Source organism: Stegodyphus dumicola, chromosome 5, assembly GCF_044657685.1.
Source record: "Stegodyphus dumicola isolate Sdum_Otavi_A_Nest chromosome 5, ASM4465768v1".
NCBI classification, from domain to species: Eukaryota; Metazoa; Arthropoda; class Arachnida; order Araneae; family Eresidae; genus Stegodyphus; species Stegodyphus dumicola.
The window spans coordinates 113,350,942-113,378,215 of NC_140772.1; the positions used below are offsets into that span (position 1 = coordinate 113,350,942).

The window sequence follows — 27,274 nt, forward strand, 5'->3', positions numbered from 1 at the left end:
AACTGGAAGAAATTATGAAAACTTTGTTAATTTTTCAGAGAAAATTCCAAGTAAAACAAAACTTCAGAATAAATAATAACAACTTAATCGCTTTTTCTCATTTCTTAATTTTTTTGAAGCATAAATAAAAATACATACGCTTGTATGTAAACAAACTTTTTTATTCCTTACTATAGTTTAACACTTGATGTCGCTTCGATTCTGAAAACGTTTGCAACTTTGGAGAGAAATTACCTTCAACACAGACTGTAGATGCTCGTCGGCCAGTCTAGTTCTTTATTTTTATTTAATTTTCAACTATGAGAAAAACTGGTTACATATACACTTATTCCTAAACAAAGCGATTATTCTTAGTGCTAAAATTCGTAACAGAGCGTATGCATTTCGTAGCAAGCACGGATAAAAATTAATAAATCTCTATCTTCAAATCCTTGAATAACATTCATATCACACTGTAAATGAATTACCTCCATTTATTGAATTTCTGGCGAGTTATTCACGTTCCTTTTTATTAAAGATAAAAATAACATAAACTCGGACTTCAAATAACTAAAAGCTCTAAATCTTTGCATGTCCAATACAGAACTGAAATGTCTACATGGGTCGCATAAAATTGCTTTGCAGGCCGCATGCGGCTCCCAAGTTTAAGACTACTGCATTAATGCATTCCGTAATTATATTTGCATGTATTGAACACCTGACATAAAAAATTTCCATCTTTTTCATTCTCAACTGACGTACGTACTACAAGAGAATCACTTCTATTTGGAAATAAAATCTGATCTTTCTTTTTGAAAGTCGCCGCTTAATATTACATAAACAAACACATGCATGCAAGAGAATAAACTCACCATTTGCCTCTTTCATCTGATTATGGATGTAGTCGGCTACTTAGCATCCAGGAAAAATCACCATTCTGTAAGGAAAGATGAAAATTTAGACGATGGAATATTTCAATTCAGTATCAAAGAATGATACGAAACACTACAAAATGCAAACAAATAATGATTGTTTTTCCATATATACCCCATAATAAATTGTTTAGAAAGGAAACGATAAAAAGTATCCTAGGTAATTTTAACAACTATAATAACTGCATTAGAAATATAACAAAAATTTTATAAGCCACCGTATTTTCCGGCGTATAACGCGCACCTGTAATTTCAAACTACGTTTATTAATTTTTGGTATATTCGTCACATAACGCGCACCCTTTTCTATACGAAGAAACATGAAAGATACAAGTACGATGCTCTTATATTTTTCAGTCATTCATTCGAAGAGTTTTTCCTACGCATTTGAACAACGGTATATTGAATTGATTAGAAGAACAATATGTGTTTGTGGGAGGGGGAAATGCCTGAGGGAGCAAATAATTCTGCAAAGATGGTGGGTTGTGTTCCAAGCAGGTGCGCACAAGAATGTTATTCTAGGATTTCGAGAAAAGAGGGGCATAATTTGAGGTAACAATGCCCTTCTTAACAGAATGAATTCGGGTAATTAGAAGTCAGATATTTTCTCATTCTGTAATCATTTGAAGCCGTGATTTTGAAGTGAACATCGAAGGCCTTTAGTAAATGGAATTTGCTTTAGTTGAAGTACAGTTGATCTAGTGTTGCTTTTAATAGTAAATATGGCTTCTTCCAAACAAAAGAACACAGTGCTGGTTTCAAATACAAAATCATTCAGTTTACGAAAGAAAATGGAACTTGTGTTGTAGCTAGGATGCTTGGTGTCGGTGAAAAATGGAACGGATGATGATTATTTATTTATGGATCAGAGTAACAACGATGAAGATGAAACAGAATTCGAATACAGATGTGTTTGACGAACAATATGAACTTTTCATGTTATCCGATAATGAAAATTTTTAAATTAATAAGATGCATCATTTCTTTTAAATAATCAGCATTTAGGTGCATGTAAAAATCTAACTTTTGTATGCTGAATTTTCCTTATTTTTAAATCTACCATTTTTATATCCTGCGTACAACGCGCGCCCGAAATTTCGATCTTGTTTTTTTGCATTAAAAGTGCGTTTTATACGTCGAAATAGACGGTAAATCTCATCTTCACGGCGAATTTAACTGATGAATGTGTCTCAAGTGATTTGCGATATTAACCTTTACTCATAGCTAACATATTGTCAACGTTTCTGCATCAACCTTGCCTATGATTAGAACACTTCTGCAAATGACAGCCTGTCATTACACAGAAACGTCTTAAAAATTACGCTGGAAACCACGCTAAGATTTTAGCAATTTATTCAATAAATGGGGCACAACACGAACCTAGAAGATTTAACTACTTAAGCTAATGTCTTTGTCCACGACACTTAGTTATTAAAATACCTGTATGAGTACCAAAATGAAGATCAATAATGCGTAATCCTCCATACGGAAAAAGCAGAAAACAAATTAAATAAATAAATTTTTAAAAATATACTATAAAATTTCAAAAAACCAGTTCCGAAAAAAAAAAAAAAGAGACAGCATATCTTAAAGATAAAATGTTTTCAACAATACAACTTATTCCAGTATTATCAGTAACTCAGAAAAGCATTTTCAAATTTATTTTACGAAAGCAGATAAGGGAAAAATTTTCTCATCTCAACGAAAAAATAACGTTATTATCTGATATAATTTTTAACTACGGATTAGTCTTACACTAACTGATTAGAATGTCTGGTGAAATGTAAAGAATAATAATCGCACTCGTTTCGCGTTTGTAAATGGTAATCAAGTTCACGTAGAAAGGGAAAGAATTCACGGTTCGAATCCCGACAACAAAGTTGCTTTCCATGTTTCTTGCTTCTAAAACATGTTAATGCGCGAACGAACAGTAGAAAAGATGGGTGAGAAAAACAGTGAGTGAGGAAAGGACAGTTCTACGAAGGGGTCATCTAATGCAGCAAGAAAGCGAATTGCATTCAAAAATTTTTTATTGCTCCAGTAGCGTTAGTAGAAGCAACAAATATATATACAGTGGGACAAGATAGTGCAAAAATATTTAATATCTTTAATTAGATATATCATGAACTATTTTTTATTTAAATCAACACGATTAAAAAGTAAATTTATATATATATTATATAGAACTATGTTTCCTGTTTTTAAGACGCTTAGTTTATTAATTAATAATAGACTTATAAAATATGAAAGTTACACTTTGCCGAATGGCAACGCACTATCTTGTGGACGATAATTTTTTTTTATTTCGAGCAGTATTCGCTTTTTATAAATCGACGAACTGGTTAATCACAAATTCATTAAATTCACACAATATATGAAGATGTTACTTTGGTAGACTGTTGCACGGATTTTGGCGATATTTTGGGGGGCGAGCGTCACGGCTCATGCTAAACCTATTGCTGGGCAAGTTATTAATGGTAAACTATTTAAAAAATAATTTGTTTTATTATGCTCCGTGTTTTAAATACTATTTATGGTTTTTAAATATTAAAAATAAATTTAATTTTGCATTTTTATTTGAAATAAAAATTTTATTGTTTATGATATTTTATCTAATTTTAATTTGTGGATGATGTAATCAATGACGTCACCTTACTTTAAAAGTAATTGGTTTTAATATCTATAAATGTAATCTAATGTTTTATACATTATTTATGGCTGTTAAATATTAAAATAAAATTTAATTTTACATTTAAAAAAAAGTTTTTTTATGTATGATTATTTAAATAATTTTAATTCTATGCGTGATGTAATCAGCTACCTGACTGGTTACAGAATATTTGTGCATTAACGAGCTGTAATCAGCTCCTTGATTGGTTACTAAATAATTGTGCATTACCGCGCCATTTTCAAATTTTATTATTCATGTCTTCGAATTCCTTAGATTTCATAGCGAGCGGATATGTCCCTTTCAAAGATGAATGTTGTTATTGGTAAGTACCAAGAATTATTCGTATCGGAATTAAAAAAATTATCCTTTAGGACCTTATTTTGGGCAAACTGGCTTTCCTAATCAAAGATTTAATTATAAATTGTTACAAGGGTCAGAGGAAATTTATTTAAAATTTTTGAAGGAAACCTTGCTAATTCCTTCTTCAGAAGACCGTTAAAAGAGCCAATTCTGAGAATAATTTAACCTTACTTTAGTATTTCATACTCGTAGTAAATGTATTTATTTACATTTACCTGCCATCTTAAAAAACGACGTTTTCAACAAAAAATTAATCCATTATTTTTAAAGTTTTGAATACTTTACTATGCGTAAAATATGTAAAAACAAAGTTTTTCAAGATGGCTGACTTCTGTAAAAATCGCGCCAACGTAAATCGCCAAAAATCCGTGCAACCAAAGTAATACCAATATGAAATACATAAACAACAAATTCGAGATTTCTCTTTTGTGGTGCACATGTTCGGGTGGAGGACTTTGTGTGTTCAAAATTCGCTGATACTTTTCACAATATGAGGAACATTCATACATACAGATTCTTCATTATTTAATAATATAGATTTCTTGTTAAAAAAAAAAAAGCTAGAAAATTACATGGTTTGCTTAATTTCATTCTCAGTATCTCCCACGAGGTTGAAATACTTGTAAACCAAAGGTCAGTTCTGAACACTTGTGAGTCAAGAATATATAATGAAAACATATACTTTAAGTTCAGAACGGTGAAAGCATTTACTATATAGATATCACAACCACATAGTTTTTAAAAATATGGAAAAATTACGTACTTGCAAGGAAAACAGTACAAGTTTAGAACAAAATAATCGAAAGAAATAAAGAACTCAGATTTATTACTCTTTATAAATTTGCCTCAGTGCATAGATATATTAAGTAACAAGTGCAGTAACTTGAAAAGAAAAAAACTGAGAAGCCATTATTAAAATTTAGAACTTTTTACACAATGCAAAAATGCTCTTATAATTTTATCAAACTGGAAAATACTAAGAAAAGATATTATTAAAATTTAGTTCTCTTTATATAATGCAAAAATATTCTTGCAATTTTATTAAACGGCGGTGGGGGGGAGGAGGAAACTAAGACAAGCCATTATTAAAATTTAGTTCTCTTTATAGTGCAAAATTGCTCACGTAAATTTATTATACGACGAAAAAAAAAGAAAACTACGACAAGCCATTATTAAAATTTAGTTCTTTTTACACAATACAAAAATACTCTTGTAAATTTGTTAAACAAACAAACAAGCAAACAAAAACAACAACCAAAAAAAAAAAAAAAACACACATTATTAAAATTTACTACTCTTTATACAATGCAAATTTACTCTTGTAACTTTAGTAAACCCAGTCTTCGCCTAGAATCTATATATATATATATAAAAGGAAATATTATAGTATGTTACTTCTTTAAAAGTCTGTCTGTCTGCGTGTGTGTCTTTCGTTGGTGCTGCGCGTAAGCTAACAATCCCAGGGCTACGAAATTTGGTACGCAGGTGCATCTAGAAAAGAGCCAGTGCACCTTGAAGGAATTTTTACAAAATTTGAATGAGAGTTTTTTAATTTTATGTTTCTTTATGAAAATGCATCAAATCGATAATTCTCTCTCATTACATCAGCAACAATGGCAGAGTGATAGTTCTGTGCAGTTTTTAAATTTAATGTTTCTCTTGTATTACTGGACATTTGTCGAGATAAAGCAACAGGAGGAGTTGGTTAATATATTTATTGGGATAATTGATATTTCTATTAAGGGATATTGTTTATTTCATTGTAATTTTTTATATTGAATGCATTTTTTTTTTTTTTTTTTTTTTTTTTTTTTTTTTTGTGATAAATTTGCTCTTGAATGTAAAATTCTGTGCAGGTTTTAAATTGAATGTTTGGTGTGCCCTTTAGCCATTTTTCCGGTACATTTAATAGCTAGACGAAAGCTGCCTGCGTAGCGGCTAGTACATAATAATGATAACCTTTAACAAAATAGTACTCATATAATAATTATAATTTTTATGAAGTACTTTAGGGTTAGGACAAGGTTTCTTAATGTGGGCACTAGCATCCCTTGGAGGGCTTGAAGAGATCAAAGGCAGCGGTTCTCAACCTTTTTACTAACGCGTACCATCTAAACATAAACTGAAAACCTTTAGTGTTAACCACCACTTCAAAGTACTACTACCACCACCACTCTTGAACAAAGCTCAGATCGCATAAATTTACGTGTTTTGGGAAAAAACTCAATCTGGATGCTGGGGTTTTAATTTTTGAATTTAGTAGTTAAAAATAGTTTGCTTCTTTGAGTACCATTTATTTCTCTCTTTCGTACCAGCAGTGGTACGCATACCCACCGGTTGAGAGCCCCTGATCTAGGGGATCCTTTCAGTAAGCCGACAGTGACTGCAGTAAGAACACGTTCGGAAAATCTGGCTGTCTAAACACGTTTTGAAACAAGCATTTAAACATTTACTTGATTATATAAATATTGCAACCACGAATCATGAATCATGTTAGTACAGCCTTTACATTTTGTTTCTAAAAGCATAGTCACATATCGTACTTAACCGCTATGAGATCTACTAGCTGCCTTTAACACCTCATCGAAGGAAACATTTCTGGAAATCTTGGGTACTAGATTCTGTAACTGGTTAATTTCCGCAAAAGCCAGTTCTTTTGCTAAGATCTAAGCGAGGCAACCCGGGTCAAAGCGTCAAGCGCAATTGTTTCAGCTAGAAAACCACCGATTTAAACATGTATTCTGAGGTATTTTTATTTCTCTTAAATTTCCTGGGCAATGAACAAGTGAAACTAAAAGTACTCCAAAAGTCAAAATAACTTGTTGATATTACAAAAAGACGTTAAAAAGACTAGGCTTATGAATGTGAGTATACAAATAAATTCAATAATGAAGAAAATATGCATGCATTACATTTATGGATGCGGCCCACCAGAGGCCGAGTGCTAACGTCGCTGAACACTGGTAGTTCGGTCCGAGGTTCGAATCCCGCGAGCGGGCTGGCTGCATGGGTGTTTTCGTGGTTTTCCCCATGTGTAACGTGTATACGAGCCAGTTTCCCTTAAAAAGTCCTCCCCGAAGGCATCCTTCCCTTAAGGCAGATAGCCCTCGAGTGCTTTGCCGTAATTTTATAAACCAAACCAAACCATTTATGGATGCTTCCAGTTGGATGGAGGGTAAGACAAACTATTACACAAAATTTCTTTCCCTCATAATATTCTTCTCTTATAAGACAAGAATGGAATAAAAATAAAATTAAGAAAAAAAGCAAACTTTTTAATGCAAATGAATTAAGCAAGTAAACGGTTATCTAATGTTAACTCCGGTTATGTAACGTTAACTCAAATAATATAACTACCTCTAATAGCAAATATTGAACGTATTGTCTGTGGCACTATATTTTTTTAATTTCATCAGAACCTAATGCTAAAAGGATAAAGGCTATTGAACCCCAAACACTTCTGCATACTTAGAAATTTTATCATAGAGTATGAACTGAAGATTTCTTATTATGAGCACTTCATAAATCAATTCTAAAAACAGAGTATTAGATTAAATGAATTATTCAACATTATTCCAATTTTTCTGCATCCACTTTACGTTCCTGAGAGAGAATGAGAAAAGGGGGGACGCATATAGCACATACAGCCGCCATGCTTAAACCTCTCAATAAATGTAGATGCATTTACTAATGCAATATATGGCAACCCTGTAGATAGTAATGTTACCAGAGTTCAACTTTACCGCTTAGCATTAAAAATAATCTCATTTTCCTTTATTTACTTTTTCGGTCTGAAGGTAATTTTTCCAGCTTTTCTCGTCACTTAAGTGCCTGGAAAACAGTAGACGCATTATTCCGTTGCGGAGTAATTCTTTTCTTCCTTTAATGTTCAAACTCTTAAGTGCTAGGAACACTTAAAGTTCTTACTCTATTTTTTTTTAGTTCATGTTTTGGCGATGAAGTAAAAAGAATTGACCGCCAAATAAACATTTTAAGAGCGCAATTTACTGTACGTGTTTGATGGACGTTAAAGTTGCTCGCTTAAAAATGCATTTTGGAGGGAGGTTCGGGTTGTTAAATCCTCTTCGCCTACCTTGAATATTGTTATTATTATTTTATTTGGTTATTGTTTATGCATATGTGCACCTTTCTTCGTTGTAGTTCCAGAAATAGACGAAAAGATGATTTCAATACGGGATACCCTCTTCAAATACCTTTAGAATGCAAAACTGTGGTGTAGCGGTTACGAGATCTAGCGACATCAGAAAAATTTAAGAGTATTTTAAGAGGTAGCCAAAGAATTAACACTAGCCCTCAAAATGGCATATATTCTCTTTTGGTAAAAACTTTCATGGTGTAGCTTAATGGGTAGTCATTTTAGAGCTAAAGCATTATTGCTCGTTTAAAGGTTGTTACTGTCAGTTAAATAAATAGTTTACTTAACTGCCACAAACATGGTGTGATGTACGTAATCATGTTTCAAATTTAGTAGGATTTTATATTATACAACTTGTTTCATAGACTGTGAAATCTTGAAAATTTCAGGATCAAAAAATGAATTATAGAACTCAGAACATTTTCATGGAAATACATAAATTAGTCTATGAAAGATGAGTGCGTATAATATTTTTGAGGTGTACGGCGGGATCGTTGGCAAGTCTGGAAGAAAAATGGCTAAAATAAGTAAGTTTTTGCACTCCAACAGAATAAAACATTTTTTTTCTGCTTTTCAACGGGGATGTTTTAAAAAACCCTTTTTTTTCGCGACCCCAGATATTAAATATAAAATAAAGATATAAATATCTTCCTGTAAATATTTTACTTCTTTGCTAAACAATACACATATAAAAAGAAGTAGTTTTCAATTTATTTTAAACAAACAAAAATTAAAGAAAATTCTAACGTGACAGAAGAAGTGCTTGTTTTCTGTTGCATAACAAATTAAATGTTGGCGCGATATTTGACCCTGCTAGACATAAGCATATTTAATATTTTTCAGCGTTGAACGACGTTTGGTTTTAATTAGCGTTAAAGCAGAAAAAGTAGTTTTAGGAACATATGTGGTGCTGAATGAGAGAAGAACATTTAATGCTATTTCAAAGAAATAGTGAGAAATCTACTTTTAACTTCGATCCAGAATTCATCATGGATTTTTGTGAAAACTTAAGTTTTAAGTTTGAATCTCTAGATAGTTTTACGAATTCCTTTTGCACTTTATATAACAGGCAATGAATCTCATTAATATCAATTAATGCAACGCCTTTAAAAGTCTAATCTCATGAATGTCAATTAATGTTATTTCTTTAAAATTCTTATGAAAGCAGTTTCTTTAAATTGAGCTATCGAACTGAGTTTTCGCGATCCCCAAAATTTCGATTTGCGACCCATAATTTAAGAAACTCTATTTTAGATCAACGTGCAATTCAGGTTTGCTGTCACATCCGTACTGTTTGTTCCCGATAGATATTTCCTGCGATAGATATTTGTAATTCATTCAGCATATAGAATTTATTCTACAATGTGAAGTCGTTTTTGTTTTTGGTGATTTAGAGATTAAAAATTGGGTATCAAAGTTCTGTAGGAAGCAGCCAGCCTTTTACGTCTTCCATTCCTTTTAATCGAACATGCAACTTGTAAAATCGTATATAATCGATGTCTTAAATAACAACAAATCAGTGACGTCAAAAATATGTACTATCGGGAACAAACAGTACGGGTAATTTTCTGCGCCAGTACGCTACTTTTCTTGACCTGTGTAAGACTAACAAAAAGATGGGGGGAGGGGGATGACGGTAAGGCTTTCCCTTTTTATATTCCTGCCCGCATTTATATTCCTAGTAAATGTTAAATCTATAAATGAATTGCCAAGTGTACTTGGATAGTTACTTGGCACCATATTGGGTGCAAAATGAAGTTTCATAAAATTAAAATGCCTTTTCATTTCGTTTGATGTCTACACTGAAGTCTCCCATCATAATAATGGGAACATCTGTATCTACTGTCAGCTCTTCGACGATCAATAAAGTAGTCTCAGAATATTTCATCAATTCACTAAACAAGAACATCTTCAAAACGCAGAGCTTTGATTTCACCAAACTTTCTCTACTTTTGACGCGTTACTATGCGTATACTGTCTAATTAAAACAAAAATATGCTTGCTGTCACGCTTTTGTTCATCTATCTAACGATGTATTTAGACTGATAGTAACATTTTTGACTTTGTCTTACAGCTGAAAAGGAAATTAAAGCGTGAATGATCTGAGAGCAAAACAGTAGTTGCAAAGTACAAAGCGAATAGAATACATGGTATGCTTTTGAAGAGATTATATGTAAGACATGACTTAAACTGCGTCTTCAAAGAACTCTGTACTACCAGACATAGCTGTTATTTAACTCCAGGAAGAACTGCACGCGATAGAAGTGTGATTATATATACATACACGTTTTACCTTATAGTTTTTATTAAGTCTTCGTAGTTACAGACCTTGTCGGATAACATATCTGCAATTGAGGGAACACTTGTGGGTCTCATGAGTGCACTAGTTAAATAAAAGAGCGCATCAAATAGTAAATAAATCTCGGTGAACTTCGAATAAGTTCTATTGTACTTCATGTTTATTAGGCAGTTATTAAGTCTTTATTATAATTTCTCCATTCCATATTTGTTACCAGACTGAAAATCAGGTTGGTTTCATTTAAGCTGAGGGTTCTTGAATGTTCAGATTAGAACTTCTGCCTACTGCGTCTTGCTGTTATTCTGGGTTTTAGCGTTTTGTCAGAGGATGCTTTTTAAATTATGCGCCGTTAAAATTCTCAGCCAGCTGAGTTTGTTTATTTTATGTATGTTTATTATATGCATTTTATGTCTGTTTATTTTACGTCATCCGTTAGTTATGTTGTTTCCGACTACGGTACCTGCATTTGAATTTAACTTCTGTTACGCTAATTTAAATCCTACATACAGTAGAAGTTTCGTCTGTAACACAAGATGTGCTGTTGTGTTCAATTTAAGAGTAAATAAAAAGGTTATTTTAACCTTCTTCAGTGTTTTATAAATTGTTTAAGTAGTTGTGATAACTCGCTTTTAGGCTCGTAGGGTTTGCAGAGTAGGTAGAGGTAAAAGTAAAATGGGCGACACCAGTAGTGCACCATGCGTCAGCTGATAATACCTTTCCATACTAACTAACCCTAAAAAAATTGCAGGAATTCTAAGAGTTCAAAGAAAAGGCTAAGGAGATGGGAATTTGAAGCTTTCCAAAGGATCTTGAGTTTACCTGACTTTAGCTTCCAGCTATAAAAGAAATCCTGCAAATTCTTTAAATTTGTACCACAAATACTTCCATTCTGTATTTTAACGGTGGCCCTATTAATAGTCACAATAGATAGGCGTATTCGTACATATATTTTGCAAACTCAATAAATATAAAAGCAAACGTATTTGCAATAACCCCTGCATACCATTCCGATCAAGCATCTCGATTTTATTCTGGCACTTGCTAAATACATGTTTCACTATACTTAAAGGATGCAAACTGCTTTACTAATGCTGATAACACTGTTGATATTTTGCGATTTCTATTCGGACTCGCTTCACGTGAATATCTGAGTTTTACAATAAAGAAAATTAAAAGGGGAAACAACCATTTCATACTTCAGTTTAACAGAAAATGAGAAAAACTTTTCCTCGCTGTCCATTCTCCGGACTTTGCCGATATTCTCTAAAATACTTCTAATAAAAAAAAGCACAGTAAAAGTGAAAAAAATACTAGAGATCAATTGAGAACAACAGAATCTATAGGAAATGGCCAATGGCAAGAGAAATACCCACTCTCTGAACTAATGCAAGTCGACAGAGCTGACGCTACTGTATAAGGTACCCTCGAGGTAGAGCAGCATGGACGGGGGATGACAAAAGGAAAAAAAGGAAGGAAAAAAAAGTTGGATAAAAAGAAAAGAAAGAAAATAGTTCTGAGTGGCTACAACTTCGATTCGGTTGGTGGATTTATCGAGCACCTATGCTGCATTTTATTTTATTCCTTCCGGTATTTACTTTTTTGTGATTTTCTCTAAATCACTATTGTTGTTAGATTCCCAGCATCGCAGACTCAGTTAGATTGTGTTACAAATAACTCGGAAACTTTTAATGGCTATATAGATATAGAGAGAATTATTTCGAAAGGATTTTTTTATTTATTTTGTTATACACATGGAATTGGAAAAGTTTATATATTTAATTGAGAACTTGAAGGAAAGACTTTTCCGAAAAGAAACAAACAATTAGTTAAGCTAAGTTGTTATCCCTACTTGTCTCCCTTGTTTACAGGTTAAGTTAAATTTAATAAGTTTAATAAGTGTTTGCAGGTTAAGTTAAATTTAATAAGCTCTTTATTTTATTTATTTATTTACTGAGGGTGAGGGATTTTTGCGAAATGTGACACGTGGAAGTTAGTCCAAATACTATGAGGTTCTGATTTCGCACTGGTATTTATGCAGAGAAATCTGTACAAACGCTTCATTATAAATCAAATGAAATGTGACATGTGGAAGTTAGTCCAAATACTATGAGGTTCTGATTTCGCACTGGTATTTATGCAGAGAAATCTGTACAAACGCTTCATTATAAATCAAACCATACTGCTAATTTTTCTCCTTTCATAACATTTATCCACCCCTCCCTCAGACCGACTCAGCAAAATGATGATGCTAATAATAATAATATTGTAGGGGATGAGAATTTTCGCAAAAGTTCTAAAACTGAATTTTAATACCGAACAAATGCATATGAAGGGAAAGCATTATTCATATAAAGGGCCAACTATATATTCAGTAGAATTTTTTAAAATTAACTAATTAACAGACCATATATTATTCGATAGTAATTCTTTAATCAATTAAAATTTTCCATTAGTAATTAATATGGCAAATTCCCTAATTCCTAACTAATGAAATTAAACATTCCAAACCTAATTTTAATTTGAACACCATAACTACTTAATAGTAATCAATTAATTTAATAAGTCTCGTTAACCTGATTTCTTTAAACTCATATATCCGAATTAAATTTTCTCGACCACAACATCTAATTAACATCATCACAACATGTTTCCAACCCCATTCGAGGTTGTGACCCTCAGTTTAAGAAACGCTGCTATATGCAATGCGCTTCTTAATAACTCTCCCGATAAATTATGATTTTATTGAGAAAAACGGCAGAACTGTTCAGTCTCTCCTGAAATACCTCTTGATTTTCAATAATTTTTAATTATTTTTAATTAAAAATTTTTATTTTATTATCAATAACGGTTTAAATTTTCTTATACATATGCAATATAAAAATTTGTACATTTAAGAACTTTTATAAAATGCGCTTAATATGCTACAGTGTAAGGCCAATTAAATAACTTCGACATTTTCATTTATTTTTTACAAGTGATGCGGCTTAATTTCGATTTTAATTATGGGGTTACGGATTACCACGTTATGGCAAAGCACAGTACAATAATCTGTCTAAGGAAAGGAACACCTTCGTGGAGCTTTTTCTGAGGGTAACTGGCTCGTTCGTATTCACATTACACATGGGAAAAATTTCACAAAACCTGCTATGCAATCAGTCCGTTACTGAGATAAGAGACCAGATTAAGCTACCAGAGCGGTCTTATCCTTTTGACATCTAATGGGTTATTGTATTCACAGAAAGCAATATTTGATTACCTAGTTGTTTCAAGAGAAACGTATATATGCATGCTTTGTTATTTCAAGAAAAAATCCCACTTCCCTAAAGATTTCAAAACAAAGATTTGTAGAGTTATTAGTTTTTTTTTAATCAGAAGACGTGAAAAATGTGCAATTTTCTCGTCAGGGGTCGAACCTTGGACCTCTCTAATACGCGTCGAGTATACTGCAGTTACACTAGGTTATTCCAATTACACAAGGTAGTGACGTATTATCGTTCACCACCTTTTTATTAGGGCATCATTTGTAGAGTTATTAGGGTATTTTTTTCAAAGCAGGAGAGGTGAAAATCTGCAGTGCCCTCGCCGAGACTCGAACCCTGGACCTCTCGAACACGCGTCCAGTATGCTACCAATTACACCACGAAAACATGTGGAAAGGTAGGAGAAAATACATTATAGAATCACGTAATGTCCTAGATTGATAATCTAAGAGATAAATTCTGATTCTGATCAAGGAGAGGCACAAAGAAAGCTTCCGCACTTACATTGCATTCAGAAACACATTGAAAGAGCACCTCAAATATCATGACGAGTTTTCCAATTATGAAAGAAAACCTTATCATTTGTAGCTATTGAATATCCACGAAAGCATAGTTTATTTCCTTATAAATCAAAATACTTCGATTTCAATTATCAAGCTGTTCCAAACAAATTCAACTGCTACTCAACAATGCAATCTTAATGTTTATGAACATCATTAAATTTCGAAATCTTCCACACTTACAAAATTAATTCCTATCAAATGATTAATTCTCGACATTTTCCTAATTGTAAGGCAAGAAATTAATAAACTATTTCCTTAACGTAATAAGTTTTATTGTAAATGAGTGAATTTGCACAGTCCGTAGACTTAATTAAATCCATAAATACCGGAATTAATTTTAAAATTAGCAGAAAACGTCAAAAATAACAGTACGTTTAATTAAAACTGAATAAATGTTAAATAAAATGGAAAAAAGTAAAATTTCATTATGAATTCTAAAATGAACTTCGGTTTAATCAGGTGAAATAATTTTCGTTGAGGAATATTAAATCGTTGAAAAGGAAGATGCAATATTTCTTTCAATTAGTGGATCAAATTATGTATAAAGCAAAATCGTTACAACGTGCAGCATTCAAGTCCACCAAAACAAATTCAGTGGTTCTAAAGTTACATTTAACTTCTAATAAAAGAGATTTTCTACACTCAATCAATCCCTAAATAACGTCTGGCACTGGAAAATCAGAAATAAATGTGTCCGGCATTCACTCAAGGAAGTGTAGCTGTTTTGTTGAAGTTATCTATCTTCTTAAACCATTTTTAATTATTATTTAATATTTTAACACATCTCTAAGCTACAGGCGATCTCATAAATGATTACAGATGGTTACAGGGTCATGAACTTGTCGCTAGCTATACGTTTAAGCACCAGTAGCAAGAATGTAGAGTCATGAAGTTTTTTTTATCTAACGAAACGTGAAAAATGTGCAGTGCCCTTGACGGGATTCGAACCCTGCACTTTTCGAATAGACATCGAGTATGCTTCTAGCACGAAGGCATGCTGGAAGAAGAGAGAAAATACCTTATAATTTAGCTTTAAGATACTTTTATGCTCCCCATTTTAAAAACCGACATGTATTTTATCTATGGATCTGCTGGTAAAATGGAGAAACTACTCGAGATAATGCACAAAACGATACTTGAATACCTCCTTTGGAAAAAAGGAACTGCTCCGTTTTCTATAACTCATATCGTAAACTACGCGGTCATGCAGCGATGTATATCATTAGAAATATGCACTGGGAATGACTGTATATTTTTTAGTTACATTGTATAATTAAAATTACACAATTATTTTATGAAATTTGAAAATCTGACGTAGGTATACCATTTCTGTAACCTTCCTTTAAATGATATAGAAGGCATGTTAGTTTTGTGTTATGATGTTTTGGTTGAATATGATTTGAAATCACATAAAAGCTAGTTGCCAATTTAAAGGCATGCTTTCTTATTTTCTAAGGAAACCTGGGGGAGGGGCTTGAAACACCCAGCGCCACAAACACTTTTCCTGGAATTCGAATGCAGGGTCGAACTACCAGTGTTTAGTGGACTTATTCCCTCGGCTACAAGCGATCGTAAATTACGAAAACACAAGACAATTTAAATTTAAGAAGGGCTAACTAGTATCTAGTTACCATCTTATCTTCGCTAATATATTTCTATTCAAACAGGTGGTTTCGTTTACTTGATAAAGCATTATTTGTATTATGATCACGTTGTATACTCTATATTATACAAAAAAAGGGTAAGAGGATCGATTTTTCGATAATTCCTGCTTTATCCTATTCAAAATGTTTCCCGTAAAATATTTATGTCGAATTTTGATTTTGCAAAATGAAGCATTCTCGATGGGATAGGTAAGAAGAGTTCCTATTTCGGCCTTCAATTTCAGGTTCAATCTGAAAATATGATAGGAGGTCTCTACTGTGAAATTACTATGAAAAAGTGAACTACTATGATCTCTACTGTGAAATATATATGAAGTGATGCCACAATGAAGCGCTGTCCCTTAATTTTCTGTTCAGATAATGTTTAGCTACAATATTAATATTGATAACTGATACACTTAACATGGAAAAAATAGTATGTGATTATAATTCAGCGTTGTTCCTATTTGAAGATACGGCTATGCCAATTTCTGAAGAATAAGTGCCGATAGAATTCAATTAAAGGAGAAAACTGAAAACGTTTGCAGATTGTGCTATCAATATAGTCAAGTTACAAATGGGAAAGCTCCAAAGATAATCGTAAGTGGTGCTGTTACAACAAGTTTTTTTGTAAAACAGATTTATTAAAATGTGGAATTCTATAAAAATGTGTGTTTCTTCATAGAGGAGAATACTACGCCATATTTTGTGCAAAACGAATTTCTTATGCTTATTTGCCTAAGAGAGTTATAGATGGTATTAAAAAAGGGGGATATGCCCTCCTTTAACAGATAGCCTTCTAAAAGCACTCCTTTTTCGTTTTCCTCGTTTTACGCATACTTTATTTCGGTGTGATTTAAAATATGAGATATTATTTTTTAGATTTTATTTCTGAAATAAATAGTGATAGGGTTTTCTCGCTAATAAACATGTGATAGCCAAGAAGCAGAAGAGATTTAATGTGGAATCAATGATGTCAGTTTGATATTCAATAAAATGTTAAGTTAGGATAAGCTCTCGTTTTAGGGGGGAAGGGGAATTATTTGTTTTAAGAAAAAAAAAGAATTCTTCCTTGTTTTGAAAGAAAGTCTAAAATAGCAGGATTTTTTTTATGTTCTTAACCCCAGCACCTGGAGAAGGAAAGAAAAACCTTTAAGTGGCACGATTTTTGTTGCCACATCCAGAAAGCCTAAAGTGAAAAAACTGCTGAAGTGGAGCATCGCGTTTCAAAATGCCAGATTTCAAGCTAATAGACTTCGTAATGAAAGCCTTCGCATGTTTTTACAATTTTTTTAATTACTGTTAACCGACTTATTAAATAAAAACATAGCAATGATTAAAATAACTCAAATTCCTACAACATAATATTTGCCCGGAATAAAATTTTTCAAAACTCCAGTCACACACATCGCTACACTCTCTTTCATAAAAAATGAGTGAGAGAAATTATCCCATCCCCAACTCCAATCATTTCTATCAACATCCGTAAACACAGTGGAAGTTGGCATAAACAAAAGCCTTTCATCAAAATTTGTTTTTTAAACATATTTTTTGATGAATTCTGAGTTAGAATGCTATCAAAACATAATTTTCAAGAAAAGAATCGTGAATTATTACACAAAAAAGCGTTAGACACAAGGTCAGTTTTATAATTAGAGAGCATGGCGACTGAATTTACACATTTCTGTCCAGTAAATGGAAGTAATTTTAATAAAAGAAACAAACATATGTGTTTGCAGTGATGAGATGAAGTGTAAAATCAAGAAGAATGGAAGGATCACGTTTGTAAAGTAAATTGGTATATGCTTTAAATTACTTTATTCTACCATATGCCGGCGACAGTGTAAACTACCTTGAAATACTGAATTTCTGCGAGGTTTTCGCGCTGCGCGAAGATGACATTTCAGAATAATTATTTAGGCTACTAATTATTCCTAATATGATTCTCACAAAAAATTCATATTTGGAATTTAATAGTGGTAGTTATAGTTCACCACACAAAAGAGCCTTTATTACGAACTGGTCTGGAAAAGCTATAAAACTTACACTCTTTACCCATTACACTCTCCCTACACAATACATACAAGGAATGAGTAAGATGATTTGACTAATGAATTTACGAACGAATTACACGCTGCCTTGGACAAAAACAGCAAAGAAGTTCCACTGAAAAAAAGAGAGCATGATGCTACGTTGAGAAATATTATCAAAGAGCGGTGAATTTTATGTTCTTTAGATAATCTGATTTTGTAAGCTTCTTACTCTTTTACTAAGAATATTCTAAATAGGGAAAGAAAGCTTTCATTTATCAATCAAATAACTTTTAAATACGTTGAAAATAAAATTAATAATTAATCTGCATACTGTTGTGTGGACACACTAGGTAATATACCATAAATTTAAGTAAAATAAAATACAAATATTAACTAATTATACATTGGTTGAATCTTCATAAAGTTGTAGTAAATTAAGAATGGAATCATATAACAGTAAGAATAAATGTAGTAAATTAAGAATAGAATCGTTTAGAATCACAAAAAATTTCAGAAGAAAGGTTGTGCTGAAAATTAGCAGCAGTGGGGGGGGGGAATGGTACTTTTGAAATTTAAGTAATTATATTTAAGTTAAATTGCATAAATTAATTCCATAAATTTCATCTACTGCTGGGAAACATTTTCCTTAATAAAGGCGAAAATTTAATTAAAAACTAAAATGTAGCGCAAATTAGCCTCAGCACTATTAAACATTCTGTTGTATCAAGAAAAATGGACTCATCTCACTGAAAGATATTTAATTTGTTGATGTTAGTACAGAAATTCCTTTCAAATTGATATCCCTGTCGTTATAAATTTGAGGGCAGTCCCCAAGCATTCAAAACCTATCAACTTAAATTCTTTTCTCTCTCTCCGAGCGACTTTCACTCGATATTTTATATAGAGCCTGCTCTTTCACGAGAAGCAAAAACAATTCACTTGCCTGAACTTTAAGTCCGCCGGCGAAGAAAACAAAAATATTAATAAATAAGTAAGTAAAAAATAAATCTTGCCAACCAATAGTTGTCGACATCTAAGTACAGGCGCTTTTTCAAACAATGAACTAGCTACCTACTGCGTCGGTAAATTTTTTTCCACTCTTTTCACACTTTCTTTTACTACAACAATATATTTTTTGCCCTCCCCCGATTTTGTTTCCTGCTAACATGAGTTTGTTTTGTTTTTCCAGTTTTACCTTTCTCCCTTTTCCTTTGTCATAAACGCTCACCTTTTACAAGTTTCATAGACTTTTTTAAAGAGGTTTTTTTTCGCTTTTTTTGTTAAAGTGTTGCCATACTATCCTTTGTCTTTTCGCTTTCTGTACTTCCTTCCGTTTTCCGCAGCTCTCGAATCACTTTTTTCTCCTTTTTCTTTTTCTCCTCCGTTTTTTCTGCTCTCTCTATATCGTCTTGCACGTCAAAGCTACGCGATTTCTTTTATTTTTTCCTTCTTCTTCACGATTTTTAAGTCATTGTTTCTGGCAACACTCGCAAAGTCGTTTGAAGTTGCAGATAGAAAAATGGCTCGCAGAAAAATATTGAAACTCGATGCGAGAAAAAGAAATAAATTCGATGGGCGGAAAGTTCTACGCTCAACTTATGTTTTGAATCGTTTTAAGGATTCCATTTCAACCGGTTCGATACTTATATATTTTAAAGCGTGCTAATACGCCGACCAAGGTCAATTTTGGAGCTGTTAAGAAATGCTGATAGACTAGTTTGGAAAAAAAATAAAAATAAACTGAGTCTAACCACTAAAGAGCGGACTTTCCTTTATTTGGTGGTATCTCGAACATAATGCGTTGCCTCACCGAAGCGAAAACATAATTTGCTAATGCCCAGAACTGTTTTTTGACGCTCTTAATAAACTGCACGAACCGAACAAATTAAAAATCATTTTTTAAAATTACAAAGAAATTTTTCAAAAATGCGTAACTTTTCTAAATTTATTTTATTCTATACGTCTATCTTTCCAAACATGATCTTTTGCAGCAATGCAATAAATAATAAGGATATAAATTTTGGAAATTGCAAGGGTTTGCGAATGACTTAATTTTTCGTTTCTCTTCGTTCGAAATATTTAGACTCAAATTTCAAAGTTTAATGGTTGAATGCAATATTATTAAATAATGTTTCTAATGCTATTTAAATACATGCCAGAGTAACTATTTCAGCTTGGACGCGAAATAAATACGAAAATACATATAATGTTTAGGCCTTTTTCTGTTAGATATTCTTTCACAGGGACTTAAAAATTATTAGATACTAGCCTGACTCTATAAAAGCATAGTAATATAATAATTATATCTATTATTAGATACAGTTGTAGAGTTTATACTTTGATTTTAACCAGTTATTTTATGTTAATCATAATTCCTAGTTTCCTAATTTCCATCTTCCTACCAGAATGTATATTTCTAGCTCGCGTGATGGCCCACCAGCGGCCGAGCGGTAACGTCGCTGAACACTGATAGTTCGGTTCGAGGTTCGAATCCCGCGAACGGGCTGGCTGCATGGGTGTTTTCGTGGTTTTCCCCATGTGTAACGTGTATACGAGCCAGTTTTCCTTAAAAAGTCCTCCACGAAGGCATCCCTCCCTTAAGGCAGATAGCCCTCGAGTACTTTGCCGTAATCTAGTAAACCAAACCAAACCTAACTCGCGTGATAATCAAATGATGTAGAAAGGAGAGAGTATTTAAAGGAAGGTTTTGGAGGGTAGAACCAGAGCGTATTCTGCCTGCTGAAGGCCACCTTGCTAATTTCATTTCAGTTTCCATCCAGTTATTTTAATATGCTTTCGTATCAATCTTGTTTCTATTTCCCTGCCGGAAAGGAAATTTCTGGCTCGCGCGATATTCAAATGATATTTAATAGAAGGCTTTAAGGCATTTCTCCCGCCTTCCTAACGTGCCTTCGTGGTGTAGTGGTCAGCACAGGTGACAGGTGACAGCAGGACAGGGCACCCGGACGGCTTTCTATGACTACTCGGGTATTACCCTGGCCCTGCAACCATCTAGAGACTTCACAATTGTAAAACGCTTAACAGATGTGTGCTCAATACATGCCACGTTACATCTGCAATATTATATGTGCACTGTCCATTACTGTGCTAATAGCCTTTAACGACACATCGGCTCGTGGATAACTAAAAACAGTTACATTTCCATACTACGGATACACATACCATTGCTGTCCTAGCTACTTTAGTAAGCTCTGTGAATCGTAATGCCAATTATGTTTATTGTATGTGCCCTATTCCGGCCTGCAGAGGTCTATGCCCATTTTTTCTAGCTTGTCCATTATGCTTTTAAGCTTTTGCCGCGTGCCTCGATGTTTTACGAGAAGGCGTTTGAAAGGCAGTACATTGGTGGTTGGGAATTTGATGTGCCATTCTGCTGTTAAGGGACACTCCGTAACATAATGATCTGGTGAGCCCAAGTTGTCACAGACACACATATTAGTTGTTGCTAGACCCCTTTCTGCAAAGTACGTCGGAAAGGGGCCGTGTCCTGTTATATATCGCGTGAGGTAGGGCGCTGAGATGAGCCGGTCCACCTCTACCTTGGGCAGGAACTAATATGCTCTGCGGCCTTGCGGGATTTGGTCCCATTCATTCTGCCAGTTTCCAATGGCGGTCTCCTCTATTTGCCTCTTTAGGCATGATCGGGGGGCAAGGGCACCTGAATCTGCTCCGTTTCCTCATTTTGGGCAGCCTCCTTGGCAAGAGCGTCTGCTGCTTCATTTCCCTGGATTCCGGCGTGCGCCTTCACCCAGGAAATTTGGATTCTCATTGACTTTTCTTGTAGATGGAGGACTTCTTGCAGGTGCGAGATTAGTGCGGAGCGCTGGAGAGGGTTGTTGATAGCATAAATGCTTGACAGGCTGTCAGTAAATATCGTAGCTCGACTCTGCCGTGTGTCAATAGTGGTCAGCACAGTGAGCCGGTATTTCAGAGACCCGTGGGTCGATTCCCGGCGAAGGCGTTGCTAATTTTTCATCTTGACTGCTTCCAAAAATATGCCTAATATCTCTACAGTGGCGTCCGAACTAAAAGGGTGTTGGGTGATGATTCTCCTCATCCAGGATTTGGTGATTGGGTCCCCTAAAAAAATTGGATCCCAGTCGCCTTTTAAAAGGGGGTTATATAAGGTATTTCTCCCGCCTTCCTGGCGCGCCTTCGTGGTGTACTGGTTCTGCACGCTGGGCCGGTATTCCAGAGGTCCGTGGTTCGATTCCCGGCGAAGGCGGTTGCTAATGTTTCATCTCTCCGGCTTTTCCAATTAATCTAATGTCTCTACAGACTTTAGAAGGAAAATCAGAGCGTGTTCTGCTTGCTTGAAGGTCAGGTTGCTAAATTTGATTCTCTCGCGATTAGTATTCTGCGGGGTTGCGTTATTCTCGCCATTAGGCTTGTTACGCCGACCTTAGGGCACAGCCAACTTGCGCCTTTTTTCTAATTGAGCAGCCATTAGGCTAACTTACTTTTCTTAGTTTTAGCATGTCCATTACCTTTGAGTTAAACCATAGTAGTAGGTTTCTGTAAGCACAAGTGGTGCAATTCCTTAACTTTTAATCGAGTCAAATAAAAGTGTCCTTGTCACCCTTTCCCTGCCTTTGTGGTACTTACAAGACACAGCGATAATTCGCTTTTAGTCTAAGAGTTCTCGTACATTTGATCTAAGAACACGAGACTCTGTACAAACATGAACTGAATTCTTCCAAAATCAAAGAAGCACATTTTTTTCAAAGAGAATAATATTTCTGTCAGAATCATAAAGATTAGCATCATATTCTCTAGAAATGACTAAAACATTTCCATAAACTATTTAATTTTTGGGGTTAATATAGGTTGAATTTCTCAAAAGTTTTAGAAGGCACTGCAATCACACTCTGTACTCCTTCTCCTTACAGATATTTGGAAATAAAATGCTATAAATACGCAAATACATTCTTCCTCCCCCCTTCGAAAAAAGGCAATTTGTTTCTGAAAAACGTTAAGTAAGAAAATATAATCTGTCGCCTCAAGGTCAATAATCTTCAATTATTAACATTTTCTTTCGAAATATTTGTTTTTAACCATTTTGACCTTTTTAAAATATTTAATGGAATGAGGGGAAAAATATGTTTTACGGTTAATTGAAAGAAATCAAATTCACAGTACGAATCGTACAGAGAATTTTGCAATTACTTACATTAAAGAATTCGCATAAATGCAATTCCTAAATGCATAAAATTAAATTATTCTCATGAATAACGTTTAGAATTCTGTTACAAGTCATGTTCAAGAACTCCAATAAATCATTTCGTGAAACGTATAAATGAGAGAGAAACTTTACTAATATTTCCAAAGCTAAATTAATGTTAACTGAATGAACTTCAATGTCTGGAAAAGAATAACACCGATATGAATAATTAAAGTATTTTTCAACCAGCTAATTCAATATTTTATCTACCTTCTGACGTTAACATTCTTCAGAAGATTTAATTATTACTTATATTTTTATCTTACACAATCCGATTTTGTTCGCATTTCAAAGGAAAACTAAATTAAAATGAAAGGGATACAATAGAGTAAATAAACTACATTACATTACTACAAAAGTAATTGTAATTAGTTGAAATAGCTTACAACCCAGGTACAGAAGGCTAATCAATGTATAATAAAAGAAGCATTTCAATCGTAATATTCGTAAGTCAACAAAACTTAAACGTTTCATCTTATATATGAGAGTAATGCAAATTCACAGTTTAAGTGTGGAAAGCAATTAAAAAAAGTGAAAACGGCGAGCTTTCGTGTTTATCGAAAACCACTCAAAGATTTTGTAAACAGGGTTATTCTATCATATATAGTACGTCTAAAATTATGTAAGAACCTTGTAGCCTTTTCAGGTACCATTATGTAGTTGCCTGCAGTCCAGAAATTTAAAGTGACAAAAATAAAATATTTTTTGATCATTTTTACTTCCTTGTACGAAGTAAAAAGGAAGTATTGTAATCGCGAAAAGCTTCAGGCAGCATATTTCAACGAAAATATCCACTTTGACCGTTTTCGAATGCAATTTAAGGATGTTTTTGCGTGATATCTGTACGTAAGGACAGAATAAAATACTCTTTTCCTTCAAAAAAACTAAAAAAACTGCTTTAAAATGAATTCTGAAGAGAATATTTCGTGGCGTCTGTATGAACGTATGTACGTACGTGCGTACGTACGTACTTATCTCGCATAACTCAAAAACGAGTAGCCTCAGAACGTTGAAATTTTGTATATAAGACTACTATAACATGTAGATGTGCACCTCATATTTTGGTTTTAATCGGCCGCGCCAAACGTATATAAATATGTTTATAAATATATCCACTCTGTTACCCGGCTCAGTGATCTCAGTTTCTTTACTCTTTATATGTTTGTAAATTGTACATTTTTTGCTTTAAAAATGATTTAATTATGTTGTTTTTATCTTCCGGTTAAGGGTTTTATGCCTTTAGTAAATCTGTATGCAATATTTTTAGAATTATCAACAATTTTAAAATTGTTTAAGTGCCGCTAAGCCTATTTTAATGGCGGCCATTGATGTTTACATTTGAAACAGGAGACTAGTGGATTTGTTGCCAATCTAGAGAAACTTAGCTTCGCAACAACAAAGATAACGCATTCATTTATTATTGCCAATTAAATCATGCTTAATCCTTTCTGGAAGTTTTTTGAGGAACTAAGCGTTTAAGATTTACTTCGTAATTTTTATTACAGATATGTTGAGTTTTTATGTATTTTTGCCTTGTCGCGAAGTGAGAACTGAATTAATTGAATGAGAAATACTCAATCGTCTGTGAAAAACTGTTTCTTTTTTGTTTTGTTTGCTTAATTTCTTATATACATAGTTCTAGCTTTATTATAGTATTTGAAGAGAACATGTGGCAACGATTAGATAATTCTTTAAATGATATAAATTTTGTGCATTCAGAGTTATAATATGAACGAAATATAATACTGTTAAGTAAACCTAGCGCCAGAGTGTCGCTATGGTAAACAAGGTAAATTTTAAAGAATGCATTCATTCTATTGTGGTTTATGCGCTGTCGGCGAAGTAGGTTTAATTCAATCTAATAAGTTTAAATAAAATGGAAGAAAAAATGCGTATAATTTAATATTCCGTACAAGAAAGTCATGTGGTGTATACATCAGATTTCTTTTACTTCCTTGCACGAAGAAAAGGAAGTATTGTAATCGCGAAATTTTCGTGCATCATATTTCAACGAAAATACCCATTGAATCCATCAGAACGATGTTTTTACGTGAAAACTGTGCGCACGGAGAGAATAGAGCCCTCTTTTTTTTTTTTCCAAAACGGATTGTAAAATAGATTGAAAAGAAGTTTTTTCTTCACGTCTGTAAGTACGTCTGTAGGTACGTAAGTATGAAAGTATGTCGGCTAATTGAGAAACTAGTAGCCGTTGAACGTTGAGATGAGTCTGCTATAACATGCAGTTGCGCAAACCCCTTTTTGGGGCACGTTATATATATATATGGCGAGCTTACTAAAACTTATCTTCTAATTTCCTTAATTTTTCAGCACAATGCGCAAAATTTTGACCTAAATTGGTCTTTTTTTCGTTTTGTTCTTACAACTTTAATATATATATATATATATATATCATAATAAAAGCACAGGAAATACCGGAGCAGTGTCGATGCGTAGTTATCCTATATTGAAGAGGAAGTAATCTGATTGCGTCGTAAGCTAATGTGTTGACTTCGTAAGTAAAACTTGGCAGTAGAAGCGATTTTAATTCTATTTTTATTTCCAATTGATATTTGTGGCCCCAATCACTTGGCACTCTAGTCGTGCCTTTCAACAGAAGATTTACATTTTTGATATTGTTGGGATAGAAAGCAAGCCAGCGAAATCACAGCACAGTAGCGAGCAAAAAGCTGAAGTGCGTAGTTATGCAAGATGGAGGCACGCGAGGAGAAAAGTTTTGGTTTACAAGGACAGTTTCAGTTCCCAATGATTACGTCATCAGAGCTGCGCCGATCATAGAGTGATCTAGAAATGACGCAATGCAAAGAAGTTATTACGATTTTAGAATAGAGAGGAAGAATTAATGTTTTATAGTTTAATCTATAATTTTGATTCATATATTTTTATCTTACATATATATATATATACCACTCTGTTACCAGTCTCGGTGAGCTCAGTTTATTTATTCTTATATGTTGATAAATCTTGCAGTTTTTGCTTTAAAAAGATTAAGTTTTATAGTTTAATCTATAATTTTGATTCATATATTTTTATCTTACATATATATATATATATATACCACTCTGTTACCAGTCTCGGTGAGCTCAGTTTATTTATTCTTATATGTTGATAAATTTTGCATTTTTTGCTTTAAAAAGATTAAGTTTTATAGTTTAATCTATAATTTTGATTCATATATTTTTATCTTACATATATATATATATATATACCACTCTGTTACCAGTCTCGGTGAGCTCAGTTTATTTATTCTTATATGTTGATAAATTTTGCATTTTTTGCTTTAAAAAGATTAAATTATGTTGTTCTTATGTTCTTAATTAAGGTTTTTATGCCTTTAGTTAATCTGTATGCAATAATTGTAGAACTATCAACAATTTAATAGTTTAAATGGTGTTCAGCCTTACGAGGCCGTTATTTGTTTACATTTGAAACTTAGTAGAAAAATGAATTTTAGATCAGTTCGTAAACCAAATTCAGTGTCTTTTTGACGCATGGGACTAAAAGTACACTTTAAATTTTATGCATCGAAAACTCTATCTTCCTGTGCGACGGCCGCATAGCTTTATTTTGAGTAGAAACTCTTAATTTTTTATTGTAAAAATTGTTTTCTGAACTGGTTTCAACTGCATTTCGTGATTTTACGTTTTTCAGCATTTTTTAATGGAGATGCTTTCAGTTTTCATGTATTTTTCTGTTGTCGTGCAGTAAGAGCTGAATTAACTGAACGAGAAAATATATCTGTAATGAAATCCGAGGAAATAAATTTAAATGAAATACAGCAAACTCTCAGTATAATTAAATAGGCGGTACAAGGAAGTCATCAGATATATGGTTATTTTCTATATATTATATCAAAAATAATACGCATTAAAATATCACTGTGCAATTTAAACACTTTCACAGACAAGTCAAAATAGCCTTCAAATTAAACAAACAAGAATGCTCTTGGTTTCGAACGTTTTAAAGGATTACACGAAAATTTAATTTACTTCCTTTTATGAAAGAAGTCTCATAAGGGAACTATGAAACTGCAGGTACCTTTTAAGCGCACTTTGCAAACACTTGACAGTATTTGTAAGAAACAGGAAATTTTATAGAATGCCATCTCAAATAGTTGC

At 33.2% G+C, this 27,274-nt stretch overlaps 2 long non-coding RNA genes across 4 annotated transcripts in view; one reads left to right on the top strand and one right to left on the bottom strand.

Annotated features, from left to right (window-relative positions):
* The window catches only part of LOC118186347 (uncharacterized), a 294,871-nt gene that overhangs the window by 153,435 nt on the left and 114,162 nt on the right, over positions 1–27,274 (bottom strand). For all 3 annotated transcript variants that reach the window (XR_015041194.1, XR_015041196.1, XR_015041199.1), the window contains exon 3: positions 852–916. This is a non-coding gene — a long non-coding RNA (uncharacterized LOC118186347). The remainder of the gene's footprint in view (positions 1–851; positions 917–27,274) is intronic.
* LOC118187111 (uncharacterized) overlaps positions 1–27,274 on the top strand; it is a 274,560-nt gene that overhangs the window by 77,002 nt on the left and 170,284 nt on the right. The gene's annotated exons all lie outside the window — the stretch shown is intronic.